This window comes from Arachis ipaensis, chromosome B1, assembly GCF_059453495.1.
Source record: "Arachis ipaensis isolate K30076 ecotype BB chromosome B1, ASM5945349v1, whole genome shotgun sequence".
Lineage (NCBI taxonomy): Eukaryota > Viridiplantae > Streptophyta > Magnoliopsida > Fabales > Fabaceae > Arachis > Arachis ipaensis.
Window position 1 is genome coordinate 43,972,454 of NC_142436.1, and position 13,865 is coordinate 43,986,318.

General features: G+C 37.6%; 1 pseudogene; it reads left to right on the forward strand.

Annotated features, from left to right (window-relative positions):
• Positions 1-8,774: 8,774 nt before the first annotated feature.
• Positions 8,775-9,892, forward strand: LOC148576384 (uncharacterized; annotated as a pseudogene).
• Positions 9,893-13,865: the final 3,973 nt, after the last annotated feature.

Consider the following 13,865-nt stretch of genomic DNA (forward strand, 5'->3'; position numbering starts at 1 on the left):
CATGGCAAGCTTGTACATGTCATTTACTATGCTACCCGTGTGTTAAATGATGCTCAAAAGAATTACACAACTACAGAGAAAGAACTATTAGCTATTGTGTATGCTGTTGATAAGTTTTGGTCCTATCTAACTAGTTCTAAGGTTATTGTTTATACTGATAATGCTGCTTTGAAGTACCTTCTAACCAAACAGGACTCTAAACAAAGATTAATCAGATGGGTGTTGCTACTCCAGGAGTTTGACACTGAGATAAATGACAGAAAAGGGTCAGAAAATCAAGTAGCTGACCATCTCTCCAGAATAGAGCCTGAAAAAGGAGTGCAACCACCCACAGTTGTGACCGAGACATTTTTGGATGAGAAATTATTCCTCATTCAGTAGGCTCCATGGTTTGCAGACATTGCAAATTACAAAGCCATGAATTTTATTCCAAAGGAGTACAGTAGGAAACAAGTAAAGAAGCTATTGACTGATGCAAAGTACTACATTTGGGAGGAACTGTACCTTTTTAAAAGGTGTTCAGATGGTATAATCCGAAGATGTGTCCCGGATGAGGAGAAACAGCAAATTCTTTGGCACTGTCATGGTTCTGATTATGGAGGCCATTTTGGTGGTGAAAGGACAGCTACAAAGGTCCTTCAGAGTGGGTTTTACTGGCCGACTCTCTTCTGGGACTCAAGAGAATTTGTGAAGCACTGTGACAGATGTGAAAAAGCCACGAATCTTCCTGCCAACCATGAGATGCCACAGCAGAGGATTCTTGAGGTTGAGTTGTTCGATGTATGGGGTATTGATTTTATGGGACCTTTCCCACCCTCACATTCAAACAATTATATTCTAGTGGTAGTTGATTATGTGTCCAAGTGGGTGGAAGCTGTGGCTCTACCCACTAATGATGCCAAAGTGGTGATGAGCTTTCTTTAGCGATATATTTTCAGCCGGTTTGGTGTCCCAAGGACACTCATTAGTGATGGTGGAAGTCATTTCTGTAACAGGCAGTTGGACTCACTTCTGCAGAGATATGGAGTCTGTCATAAAGTGGCAACCACCTATCATCCTCAGACAAGTGGACAGGTTGAAGTTTCCAACAGGGAACTTAAGAGTATTCTAGAGAAGACAGTCAGTGTTTCAAGAAAAGACTGGTCTAGGATGCTTGATGATGCTCTCTGGGCATACCAGATATTGGCATGTCCCCTTATCAGTTGGTCTATGGCAAAGCCTGTCACTTGCCTGTTGAGCTGGAGCATAAAGCTTACTGGGCAATTAGGTATCTGAATCTTGATTTAGAAGCTGCAGGAATTAAGAGAATGCTTCAGTTAAATGAGGTTGATGAATTCAGATATTCAGCCTATAAGAATGCCAAGCTCTATAAGGAGAGAACCAAGTTACTGCATGACAAGAAGATTGCCATCAGAGCCTTTGAGCCAGGACAGAGAGTGTTTTTGTATAATTCAAGGCTCAAACTCTTCCCTGGGAAGCTGAAATCTAGGTGGTCAGGACCGTTTGTGGTTACCAGAACTTCACCATATCGTCATGTGGAAATACAGGAAGAGAATTCTGACAAAAAATTTACGGTGAATGGCCAGAGGTTGAAGCACTATCTTGGAGGCGAGATTGATCGCCAGAGGTCCGCTCAGATGCTGAATTAGCATAACTGACTGTCAATCTAGTGACGTAAAAGAAGCGCTTGTCGGGAGGCAACCCGATAATTTTGTATCCTTAGTTAATTGTCTGTTGCGTTGATTTTATTATTTATTTTATTTTTATTGAGTTTTACTGTTTTTTCTTTGTTTTACGTGTGTTTTGATCATGTAGAAATTTTAGAACAAGAATCAGACACTTAGAAAAATTTTTAACCACTTTGAAAAAGGTTGATTCAGCGTAGGGGTTAAAAAAAATTAGAAGGCGTTAGCGCCGAACATGGTGTACACCAAGTTCAGCGTGGAGAGGAGCTGCTTCACACAAGGAGTGCGACGCCGAACTTCCTTCCATCAAAGTTCGGCGCCAGATACGCAATCTTCACCAATTCTAGACGCAATCCATTAGGATCCCAGCCAAATCACATGGATCTGATTCCTCTCCCCCCCTCCTTATATTTATACATATATACGCCTCCTATATAACATATATATCATACCTCCCTTCCCATACTATATATTTTTAAACGTATATAATTCCCCCCCCCCTTATATATATACAGATATACGCCCCCTATCTCTATAAATAAATAACTAAATAAAATAAATAAATAAATAAATAATTATATATATATGTATACAAAGAAAAAAATAAAAAAATAATAATAATAAATTTTAATTTTTATCTTTTTTTGTCTTTTTATTATTTTCTTGTTCTTTTGCACTAATATTTATTTTTATTCTTCTATACATTTTTTTAAGTCTCTCCATTTTCAGTTCTTCTTTACTTGAGGAGAAGCAAATTTTTAAGTTTGGTGTTGTCGCTTCACTTGTTGACTTTCTGTTTATTTTAATGGCACCAAAGAGAGGCAAATCATCTCCACGGGGGAGCACAACCTGAAGAATGAAACGGCCACTAGGATAACTGATGTCGTTGAGTTCCTTTCATTCTATATTCCTTCCCGTTCTTACTATATTAGGTTCCTGTTTTCTGCTTATTTTGTTATTGCATGATCAGTTTTTATTTCAATTCTTACGTTCTAGTTTAATTTACTTTTTATTTTGTTATTTGATTTTTAGTCTGAAGGAATGTCTCATGTATTACTCACTGAGCTTGAAATCAAAAAGAAAAGAAAATGATGTATTTCATGAGAGATTGAGTTTATATTGAAGAATAGTCTTATTTACTTAAATATGGTGGCATTTTCTGTAATCCTGAATGCATGACATGAACAGTGCATATCTGAATTTGAATAAAAGGATGTTGATGTATAAGGAACAAGAATTTAGAGAACTATTATGACTTCTTTGAAATTAGTGAAAGCTTAATCCTTGAAGCAAAAGAAACAGCAAAAGAAAAATAAAAGCAAGGTCCAAGACTCTGAGCATCAATGACTAAGGAGGTCAGACATGATTAAAAGCTCAAAGAGTTGTTTCCTTAGTCATATGCTTGTGGTGTTCTTGTGTCAAGTAATCCTTGAGATAGAATATTTAGAGTCGAGACCAAATGCAGTTAGCAGAGTATGCCCAAGGCTTTGAGCACCACTATCTAGGGGTAACTAAAAGAAAAATCAGAACTTAAAGAGAGTTCCCCAGTCAAGTTCTTGTGGTGTTTTTGTGTCAAGTGAAGCTTAAGACAAAACATTTAAAGTCACGGCCAGGCTCAAGGTACAAAGCACCAATAAAAAGAGAATCAAAGAAAAATTGCTGTGTTCAAGGATTAAAAGGAAGAATAAAGACTAGAGAATTCATAATATTATCCGGATTCTAATTCCAGATGACAGTAACATTCTTCTGATTCAAGGATAGTGAGATGCCAACCCTATTCAGGATTGCAGTTGTAAACCCCACTTCAAGAAGAGACATGAGCTTAATCGAACTCTCACTCTCATGCAAATTCACATCCTAGGCCTATATTAGTTTTGGTTGCTTGAGGACAAGCAACAATTCAAGTTTGGTATTGTGATGCGTGAGCATCTTCTCTATCTTTTCCTAGTGAATTTGCATTCAATTTGTTAAGTTTAATCAAGAACCATGGATACTACTTTGAGTCGTGTGCAATTCTATTTATTTTAGGTAGCATTCGGCTGGATTTTATGGAGTTTCCGCAGAAAAAGAGAAGAAGGCAAATGATGCTGTCAACCCTAACCTCCTTTTATTCAAACAGAAATAACTTGAGCTACAAAGGTTCAATTGACGTGATTCTAGCGTCATTGGAAAGCTAACTTTCAGAGCTTTCCAACGATATATAATAGTATATACTTCTCTTCTAGCTGTACGGTCAAGGTGGCGCCTAACTTGGAATTTCTCAAGTTAGGCGCCAGAACCACAAATTCTCCAAAAGCAAATGATTACAAGCGCCAGTTAAAAAGGGAGCAGTGGTCCCCCTTCCATCTACTTGATGCTGCACGATTGTCTTTGATTTAATTTTGATTAAATCTTTTATTTTAATTACAAATAGGAAAATATATTATTTAGTTTTAGAAAATATATTTTACATTAATTAGGATTAGTTATAAAAGGAATCTTCTCCTCTCTTCTCTTCTTCTCTCTGACCTCATTCCACAATTTACATTTTTTCAAAATCCTTATTTTCTCTCTGAACCATGAGCAACTAAACCTCTACTGTTAAGGTTAGGATCTCTGTCTATTGTATGGATTGATACTATTATTTTTCTATTTTAATTCATGTACTGATTTATATTTCAAGAATTGTTTTCATTCTTTATTTTATGAATTTGGGTGGAACGGAAGTATGACCCTTGTTCTAATTGAGTTCTTCTATAACTTGGAAAAGCTCTTTACTTGAACAACAGCTTGAAAATATATTCTTCTAAATTCTAATTATCTGGACTTAACGGGATACGTGACATATAATCCTCTTATATTTAGATAATTAGTATTTCTGTGGCATATAAACTAGAATTGAACTTCACCCTCTAATTAGAATTAAGTGACCAAGGAATTGGTGGTTGATGAATTTTAGAGGAGACTAAAAAGTTCTAAGGAATTAGGGTTTAGTCACATATAGTTTGCCATGAATTAAATCTTGCATGATTAAAATAGTTAGTAAGAAAAGTCAATCCGGAAAATAGATAACTCTGAAGCCTTAACTGTTTCTCCATATATTATTCTCATCAATTTACTGCTTGCTGTTTTAATTTCTAAATTACTGTTTAATGCTTTTGAACTCTCTAAACGTCATTTTTTGTTAGTTTAACTGAGTAAATCACATAACCATTGTTGCTTAGTCCATCAATCCTCGTGGGATCGACCCTCACTCACCTGAGGTATTACTTGGTACGACCCGGTGCACTTGCTGGTTAGTTTGTGGGTTATAAATTCCGCACCAGTGATAAACATAGTTAATGGGTATTTAGAATTTATATTCTAATTACATGGATTGTCTTAAGTTAGGTGGGAAGTTTAGGTTAATTAAGGATTCAGATTTTAGTTCACTTAACCAAATACAATCCTACCTTGGCCCTAACCCCATTACAACCCTTAAAAGACCTCTTGGTATGTGTATTTGTGCATTAAATTTTTGTTGATTGGAAGAAGAAGAGCAAGTCTTAGAAAGTAAGATTAGTAGAAAATTGAGAGAATCGAACCTTAAACACTTGAGTGATTAGAGTGTACACACTTCCAATGAGGGTTCGATGCTCGATTCTTTGTTCTCGTCTTTCATGAGATATTTTCTTCTGCAAGTCTATTTGTACCTCATTTTTATGATTTGAATTAGTGAAAATCCAGTTCATATTTGTTCTTGAAAGGCTTATTTACTTTTAACCAAATTGGTAGAATCATTTTTGCATGTAGTTGCATTCAAATAGATAGGTTGTATTTCATAAGTTTTACCATTCCTCTTCACTCTTTATAGCTTCTCTTGAGCTTAGCATGAGAACATGCTAATGTTTAAGTGTGGGGAGATTGATAAACCGCTATTTTACAGTTTATTTTGTCTTGAATTGAGCGAATTTTATCAATTATTCTCACACTTATGCATATAATTCGCATGTTTTACATTTTCCTTCCTAATTTTGTGCTATGATTGAAAACATGCTTCTTTGACATTAAATTTGCTAATTTTAATCCTCCTTTATTACCATTCGATGTCGTGATATGTGTGTTAAGTGTTTTCACGGTTTATAGGGCAGGAATGGCTTAGAGGACGGAAAGGAAGCATGCAAAAGTGGAAGGAATGCAAGAAAATGATGTTTTGAGAAGCTGGCAGCGACATGTATGCGTGGGCGACGCGTACACGTGACCAGTGCAGCAGACGAGTGACGCATACGCGTGACATGACACGTACGCGTGACCAGAATTTTTGTCAAGCGACGCATACGCGTGACAAAGCATCACGTGCTGCAGATATCAGAAAATGCTGGGGGCAATTTCTGGGCTATTTTTTGGCCCAGTTCCAAACCCGAAAACACAGATTAGAGGCTGTAGAGTGGGGGAATCATTTATTCAACACTTCATTCAGAAATTAGTTAGGTTTAGATGTAGTTTTCTAGAGAGAGAGAGGCTCTCTCCTCTCTCTAGGTTTTAGGTTTTTAGTTCTATTTCTTTTCAATTTCAGATTTCTATCTTAGTTTAATTTAGTTTGCTTCTACTCTTACTTGTTTTAGCACTTTAGTTATCTACTTATTGATTCCTTTGTTTTGATTATTTAGTTTTCCTTTTGTTTAGAATAGTAATAAGTTGCATTTTCATTTTTTTTTGTTATGTATATTTCGTTTAATTTATGGTTTAGTTGTTTAATAATCACTGGAGTTGATATAAAAAAAAAAGAAGAAGGTGTGACGCATACGCGTGACCCACGCGTATGCGTCGATGCGAATTTTGCTCTATAGTAAAATGTTACAGAGAGTTAGGCTGAAACCCCGCGGGAGGGGTGCCAGGCGCACAACCCCACCCACGCGTGCACGTCACCGACACGTATGCGTCATATTCATTTCTGGCATTCCACGCGTGGGCGTGACCGACGCGTACGCATCGTATCAAAATGCTACCCCAATGCCAAGTTACAGAGAGTTGCACGAAAATGGTGCTGGAGTTGTGCGTTTAGCACAATTTCGCCCGACGCGTACGCGCGCTTCACGCACACGCATCACCTTCATTTCTCTCCACCCACGCATACGCGTCAGCGACGTGTACACGTGGATTTAAATCCACTAATCCCTCACGCGAGAACCCTTCTCATTCGCCTATGCCCTACCCCTCACCCCCACCAACGTCTCTTTCCCTTCTTCCCCTCTTCCCTCCATTGAAGCTCTCACCACCATCACCCTCACATCACCGCTCCAGTCCAGCAACCCCGAACTACCGCCAGCCACCCCTCTCTCCTTTCCTTTCTTCTTCTCCTTCTTCCTTCTCTATCTCCCTTCTCAGCCAATTCGCCTTCTTCCTGACCCCAGCTCTGCCGCGGCTGCCTTTCGCCACCGGCGCCCCTGCCACCTACCATCATTATTTTCCCTTCTCTCTCTCCCTCATCCATTCACCTTATTTCTATCTCCCTTTGATTATGTTCGTAATCAAAGCACATAACAGCCCCTATCTCAGCTCCCGGGGCCAGCTCAGCCTCAACCACCATAGTCCGTGTCACCTCTAGGCTGGCCTTGTGCTCCATTCCACCCCTCTAGCCCCCCATCCTTTCTATTTTCATTTCTGTCTTCATCCAGGTTTCCCCTGTTTCTCCTCTGTTCTTCCCTTATTCTGTTTACATTCTGTTTAAGTAGTATAGTTAGCATTGCTTAATTTTTGCTCAATTAGGTTAGTTAGAATTGCATGCGGTTAGGTAGTTAAATGATTTTGTAGTGGATTTAGGTTTGAATTATGTTGCTTATTCTATCTGAACTTGGTTTTTCTATTGCTGGTAATGAGTTGCCCCTGTGTTAATTTGGTTTGATGATGCTGCTGCATAGTTGTTCTTGTTGTTTCCCTGTTGCTAATTATTGCTATTTGATATGAGCAATTTATGGATTGTCTGCAGTGATACCAATTTTGCTTAATGTCTGATTCTAAGTTGTTATTGCTGCTGATGTTCCTATTTATTGCTATTGTTTGGAATAAGTATGTTCTAGATTTTATTCCTTCTTCTGGTATACAGATAAGTTCAGAGTATTACCTGCCCTTGCTGCTGCATGATGGCCTATTTGTTTAGTTCATATGAATACACATGTGATTTGTGTATGTTTAGTAGTTGATATATTCATATGAAACTTGGTTTGATGGATTGAAATTGGTTGCTCTGTTGAATGTGCATATCAGCTCATATGAAATTATAGTTGCTAATTTGTTTGAATTGTTTTGAACTCATATGAGCTGCATATTGCTGCTATGCTGCTCTAGCTTAATGTTATCTGAATCATATGGATTTACTGTTCGCTGTATCTGTTTGAATTTCTCTAAATTCACATAACTTGTTGATTTGCTGCTGTATGTTTAATCCGGGAACGCTCATTTTACTGCCGGAATGCTGCCCAAATTTTTCTAAAAACTGTTTTACTCAACTTCCACTCATGAATGGACATTAGTACTTTTGAATTGTGTTTTATTTGGATTGAACCGAAGCCAATTCATGGGGAGATGGGTTAGCATTTCCATTCCTTTTGGTTCCCTTTCTATTTGAAATGCATTGTTGATAATTTTAATTCTTTTTGTGCTTTTTTCATTATATGTTTTATCATCAATGACTTGCATTGTATGCATGGATGTGAGCTTGCTTGTTCTTAAACCTTTTGAACTTCTTTTAGTTAGGAACTACATTACCATGCCACTAATTTTAACCCACTTCTCTAAGTTTTAACTAAATTGACTGTCTCACTTTTCCTTTTAGTTTTCACCCTTTTCAAACTAACTCTAATTTCTTTCGAGGCATGATACTTGTTGTTTCTTAACAAACAAGCATTCTGAATTTCATTGTTTAAATTCTTGGATTGTGATTTCTGATTGATTTCTTTGAACCCTACCTTTCTTTCATTCCAAGGATTTACCCCTTTGTGACTCACTTCATGCTTTAGCTTTAACTCCTCTGTTGCCTATCTTCCGTTTGTTTTGCTTACATATTATTTACCTTCTTTTCTTTTCTCTGCTTTATTTAATATTCTGTATCCTGTAATTTCTGTTTTTAGGATGTCTGACAGAGGGAAAGGCAAAGCCAAGGTCACCTCCAGTAAGAGGAAAAGGTCGCAGCCATCCATTGAGCCGGTGACCCTAGGCTTATCTGAGCGGAAGCTTAATGAGAAGGAGAAGGCTGACCAAGCTACGCCTTCTAACAACTCATATAAGTTTGCCAACCTATATTGTGAGCTCAAATTTGAGCACTTTGATAAGCGAAACTTCATTGTGGAAAAGAAACTAGCTGTACCCTCTGATCTGAAGTAGTATACTGAGCGTCGGATTGCGGAGAGGGGCAGGGTATTTCTGGACAGAGAGCTAGTGCGAGTGAACGAGTCTTGGGTCCGGAAATTCTATTGCAATTTATACCGAGCGACCCTTGATGCAGTTCATCTCAGAGACCGGCAGATTCTGATTATAGAGGAGGCTATCGAGGACATCCTCCACTTTCAGCCTAAGATCAGTGATAAGGATGCCTTCCATTAGGATGAGGAGGATATTAAATGCATGAGTTTTGATTGGGACGCAGTGCATTGTACGATTTCCCTTCCTGATGCCCCGTGGGAGCAAGGATCCTCGAAAGAGACTCCGAGAGGCATTAAGTTCGATATCTGACAAAGGAGGCTAAACTATGGCAGCAGATCCTATGCACCTATGTCATGCCTAGTACCCATTCTACTGAGGTCCCAGCTGAAATGGTAGTTCTGATTTGGTGTGTCTTAGAGGGGAAGGAGCTGTACCTTCCACGACTCATCAGGAAATACATGTACCGGGCCAATATCAGAGGCAACCTGCCATTCCCTTGTTTGGTCACACAGCTAGCTCACCGGGCTGAGGTACCCTGGGAGTAGGGCGATGAGGCACCAGCCGTTCACGGTAAGGAGAAGGTTATCCCTTGGGGTGACTGGTTTAGTGACCGCCTAGTAGCCCGGCGCAGAGACCGAGCAGCCATAGCAGCTACTGAGCTGACTACTTCTTCAGCTGCAGCAGGACCATCTACACCATCTCGATCAGCACCTTCATCTACATCACAGTTGGTCTACCGTCTTGTGCAGTGTCTCTTTGAGCGCATGGATTGGATGGAGCGGCGCTTGTTGCAACATTATGAGCAGTCTGAGCGTCGCAACAAGTAACGCTATGCACATCTGAAGCTGATTGTGACTTCAGGGCGTACTGACATCTCCTCTGAGCCTGACACACCCTCGGAGCACTCTGAGGAGGAGGAGGATGAGCAGGAGGAGGCCCAGCAAGAGGTGACTCAGCCTGAGCATCCTACAGAGCCACAGGCACCTACATAGCCACAGCTGACAGAGCCAGAGGCACATCCTTCGATCGGCGACGATAGAGATGCAGACGTTGACCTCGCTCACCCGACTTGATTTGAGGAGCATCGAGGACGATGTTGTTATTTAAGTGTGGGGAGGTCGTCATCATTAGCGGAGTCTATATTTTGGTGAACCATTTCAGACTTTTGTTCTATTTTGCTTTATTTTGTTTTTTTTAGTACTTGCACATTTTTACTTTATTGTACTTTTGTTTATTTTTACTTTGTTGCATTTTGTACTTTGGCTTGTATATATATCTTAGACTTTTAGTTTGAATTGCACTTTTAGTTTATTAGTTGTGGTTTGGAAAAATATGAATTATTGAGCTTAGTTCACCCTTTTGCATATAAGAATTTGGTTTGATTGAAAATAGGGAGTGAACAAAAAATTTTTTGGCTTTTCATAATCATAACATTTCATTTAGTATATATATAATAATAAGTGTTGGTCAATTTGTTGAAAATTTCAAGAAATTCATTTTTCTTAGAACGGGCATTTAAGATTTACATTGATTTGAGTTAAAACTTTTCGAAACTTGCATGATATATATGTATAGTTTGGAATATGGTTTTTGAGCTAAGAACACACAACCTGTGAGACTTTGAGCATAATTATATGGTTACATTGCTTAACCATGATTTTTATTCTTGTATGTTTTCTTCTCTATGATTGCAATCTTTGGTTTGTTCCATTTTATATGTCCATTATTTAGTGTATATTCATGCATATATGTGATTGAGGCCATCCTTTGATTATAGCTCACTTATCCCAAATAGCCTACCATTTCATTTACCTTTGTTTGCCACTTTGAGCCTTTTTAACCCCCATTTGTTTTTTATATTACCACATCACTAGCCTTAAGCAGAAAAATAATTAATTACCCAATTTGAATCTTTGGTTAGCTTAAGTGAGTGTGTGTCAACTAAGTGTGGAAAAATGTGAGAACATTGGTTGATGAGAATGTGCTTTGTTTTTATTGACAATTATTGAGAATTTGGGTGTATACTCATGTGAAATTATAGAAACCATATGCATTGATGTATTATACTTTCATATATATAGAAAAACAAAAAAAAATTAAATTAAATAAAATAAAATTAAAAAAAAAGAGAAAAAAGCAAAAATTGTTAAGTTCAATAAGAAAATCAATGCATATGTAATGGAATTAGAATTGATACATGAGTGTGTAAAAATATGCGAAAGTGAGATTTTGGGTGGCTAAGCTTGACTTTAGAATTGTATAGAGTGTGTGTATGTGTTAGGTGAAAACTTAGGTTAGTCAAAGATTCATATGATAGCTTACTTGGACATACATATATCCTTACCCTTACCTTAGCCCCATTACAACCTTGAAAAGCCCTCATGATATTTGCATTTGTACACTTGATAATTGTTGATTGGTTAGATGAAGAATAAAGTTTTAGAAAGCATGATTAGAGGATATTTGAGTGGTTTAACCCCAAAAACTTGAGTGATTAGAGTGCATATACACATCCAGTGAGGGTTCAATTGCTCATTTCCATATGTCCATATTTGATCATTGCTTGTTTTGCGAGTTTGTGAACTCTTTTGATTAACTCAACTCAATTGTGAATGTGCTTTGATATGATTAATTTAGTCCTTGATTGTGCATATATGATTTCTTGGAAATTTGACTCACTTTGACAATGTATATGCTTATTTATATATAGATAGATAGTAATTAGAATAGCATGATGCATGTAGATAACTTGCATCTAGATAGGTTGCATTGCATAAGTTCTACCATTTTGCCTTCACTCTTTTGATTCTCTTGAGCTTAGCATGAGGACATGCAAATGTTTAAGTGTGGGGAGATTGATAAATCCCATTTTTAGGGTTTATCTTATGCATAATTTAGTAGATTTTATCCATTATTCTCACACTTATTCATATAATTCGCATGTTTTACATTTTCCTTCCTAATTTTGTACTATGATTGAAAACAAGTTTCTTTGACCTTAAATTTGCTAATTTTAATCCCCTCTTATTACCATTCGATGCCGTGATACGTTTGCTGAGTGTTTTCAGGGTTTATAGGGCAGGAATGGCTTAGAGGACGGAAAGGAAGCATGCAAAAGTGGAATGAACGCAAGAAAATGATGTTTTGAGAAGCTGGTAGCGATGTGTATGCGTGGGCGATGCGTACGCGTGACCAGTGCAGCAAATGAGCGACGCGTATGCGTGACCAGGATTTTTTTCAAGCGATGCATACGCGTGGGCGACGCATACACGTAACAAAGCATCATGTGCTACAGATATCAGAAAATGCTAGGGGCGATTTCTGGGCTATTTTTTGGCCCATTTCCAAGCCCAAAAACACAGATTAGAGGCTGCAGAGTGGGAGAATCATTTATTCAACACTTCATTCAGAAATTAGTTAGGTTTAGATGTAGTTTTCTAGAGGTTTTAGGCTTTTAGTTCTATTTCTTTTCAATTTCAGATTTCTATCTTAGTTTAATTTAGTTTTCTTCCACTCTTACTTTTTTTAGCACTTTAGTTATCTACTTATTGATTCCTTTGTTTAGCTTATTTAATTTATGAACTATTCATGTTAGATTGAATTTTCTATTTAGTGCAATTGTAGGTATTTCATATTTATTGTTCCTTTCTTCGTTTGTTATTATTGAATGCTTGCAATTGTTAGTTTTAGGTTTTATTATTCCTTGTTAATTTTCTATGCTTTTATTTTGTGCCTTCCAAGTGTTTGATAAAATGCTTGGTTGGATTTTAAGTTAGCTTTTTATGTTCTTAGCTTGGATTGAATAATTTGGAGACTCTTGAGTTTTCAAAGTCTCTTGTTGATTGGTGATTGAAAATTGCTACTTGACTTAGGCTTCACTAACTCTAATCTTTGATTAGGACTTGTGAACTTAATTTGAATTACTCACTTGACTTACCTTCAATTATTAGAGGTTAACTAAGTGAGAGGAAAAGGCGATTACCATCACAATTGATGATGATAATGAGGATAGGAATTCTAACTTTCAATCCTCGCTAGGACTTTTTCTTAATTGTTAGTTTACTTCCTTGTCATTTACATTACTTGTTCCTTATTTCAATAACTAATAGTAACATACTTTCCTGCAATTCCTTGAGAGACGACTGATAAACCCCGGTTTCAGGGTTTATCTTGTGATGAATTTAGAGTATTTTCTCAACCTTTTCTCACATTTATTCAATGAAATAGCATGGTTTTGTGATTCTCCCTTAATTTGTGCATAAATGTGAAAACATGCTTTTAGACCTCGAATTTGATGATTTTAATTCACCTTTGATTCCACTAGATGCCTTGATTTGTTTGTTGAGTGCTTTCAGGTTAAAAAGGCTAGGAATGGATCAAAGGAGCGAAGAGAAAAGCATGCAAAATGGAGAACACATGGAAAAGCCAAAGAATGGGATAAGCTCATCCACGCGCACGTGCAATGTACGCGCACGCATGGATCGTGAAAACTTTAGGGACACATACGCGCACTGTACGCGTACGCGTCGATGCTGGCACGTGATTTTAAAGTGTAAACGTGCCCAGCGAATTCTGAGAAGCTGTGGGGCCTAATCTAAATCAAATTTGGCGCCAAAAACACTTAAAAGAGCCAAGGATTGAAGAGCAAATGGGGGATTCCATCATTCTACACACATTAGGATTAGTTTTAGTTAGTTTTAGAGAGAGAAGCTCTCACTTCTCTCTAGGATTAGGATTAGGTTTAGTTCAATAATCTTAGATCTAGGTTTTAATTCATGCTTTCATCTACTTCTACTTCTC